The sequence below is a fragment of the Meriones unguiculatus genome, chromosome 14, assembly GCF_030254825.1.
Source record: "Meriones unguiculatus strain TT.TT164.6M chromosome 14, Bangor_MerUng_6.1, whole genome shotgun sequence".
NCBI lineage: Eukaryota > Metazoa > Chordata > Mammalia > Rodentia > Muridae > Meriones > Meriones unguiculatus.
In genome coordinates this window covers 11,893,714-11,895,586 of record NC_083361.1, presented here as the reverse complement: position 1 = coordinate 11,895,586, position 1,873 = coordinate 11,893,714, and positions in this window count along the sequence as shown.

Below are 1,873 nucleotides of genomic sequence, written 5' to 3'. Positions count from 1 at the left end.
GGGCCGCTGCCCGGCCCCTCCCCACCGCCCAGCCCAGTCCGGCCTGGCTTTCCCCCACCCCCCTCCCATGAAGCTGGCCCGGGTCCAGGGGAAAAAATTCCATCCAGCCCTAGGGAGGAGGAGCAGGGCGGAGGAGGGAGCGGGAGGGGAGGCCGGGCTAGGGGAGCGTGACGCAGGGAGAAGGGAAGGGACAAAAGAGAGACCGGGAGGCAGTGGAGGCAGGCTCCCTTCCTCCTCCTCCTCCTCCTTGGCTACTGCCCGCTCAGACTGCAGCTTTCTGCTCCTCGGTTTCCTCCATCTCTCCTTCCTTTCCGATTCTATGTCTCCTTCCTCTTCTTGTCTGACCACCCTCCCCCGTGTCTTTTTTTTTTTTTTTTTTTTTTTTTTTTTTTTTTGCTGGCATCCCTTCTATTCTTTCTCCCTTTCCTTGTCTCTACATCTTCAACCTTTTGCCAGAGAAGATTTTTGCTTTTTTTTTTTTTCTTCTGTTTTTCTTCCTTTCTGGATGGGTGTGTTCCCTCTTTCCTCACCTCTCTCTCTGCACCTTTCTCAACCAGGGGCTGCATTCCCACCCACCCCTTTCGGCTCTCCCAACGCCCCCCACCACCCGCAACCCTCACCCCTCCTCTTGCGCAGTGTCCCTCCCCTCCCAGGCAGTAGAACTCAAGGTGAATTAGACCCCCATATTTGCCCTTGCACACGGAGCTCACGGTCTGATTGAGCCGCAGACTGTCCCAATCCAGGGTGATGGTGTGAGACTGGGAGTGGAGGGTAGGGGTGTGAACACCGAAGACTCAGGAGAGAGGGGATGGGTGGGGCGGCGGATGGAAACTGCAGCCAGCAGTTAGCAGAGGGTTCCCCAAGAAGGCGTGGTTGCTGGTGAGACCTCAAGAGAAACAGAAGTTAAACCTGAATTATTGTTGTGGGCAGCAATAAGGAAGGTCCAGTCTGAGGGCACTGCTTAGGCAAGGCAAAAGCCCAAAGGCAGGAGCCTAGGTGATTGCTGAGGGTAACAAAGCGGTCCAGCATGAGTAGGGACTAGGAACCACAAAGCACAGCAAGAGGCTCGAGTGAGTGGGCGGGCAATTCTGAACATATTTAAGACCTAGCTCAGAACGAAGTAGCCTGAGGCTAGGAGCAAAGAGGAGAAGATGGGTCAGACCTGATGGTCAAGACCTCTCTGGAGCTTTAGGTGAGCTGGAAAGAGGTGGAGGACTCTGAGAAGGAGGCCTCCTCTCTCCCTGGTAGGACTGCTTTTATCTTCACCTTTTAAAATATATTACAAAGGTTCCCTCATCTCCATTCATTTTAATGACTTTAACATTTTATTTATCAATAATTTATGAAGTCAAACAAGAGAATGGGCTTTAAAAAAAACATATGTGCTTATTCAAATATTCTAGGTTTTTTTTTTTTTTCCAGTACTGAGAATTGATACAGGATGTCAAACATTATAGGCAAGAGTTTTGCCGCCCCCAGGGTTTTGTTGTGCTTTTAGATAGGATCTCATTCTGGCCTGAAGCTCACTTTGATTAAGACCCTCATTAGTGCAGGTTCCTGCAGAGACCAGGAGAGGGCGTCAGATACCTGGAATCTGGAGTTACAGGCAGCTGGGTATCATTTAGTGAGTGCTGGGAGCTCAGCATAAGTTGTCTTCAAGAGCAATGAGTGGTTTTAACCACTGAGTATTACTTCCAGCCTGTCTTACTATTTTTATTTTAAGAGAAAGTCTCTCGGTTGTCTAGGCTGGCCTTTAACTCACCTCAGCTCTCCTGCTTCAGCTTCCTAAGGTTCTTTCTTACTGTACACAGACTGTAAGTTAAACTTTGTCAGAAATATATGTATTCTATGTGAGGTTCAGTATTATTGGTTT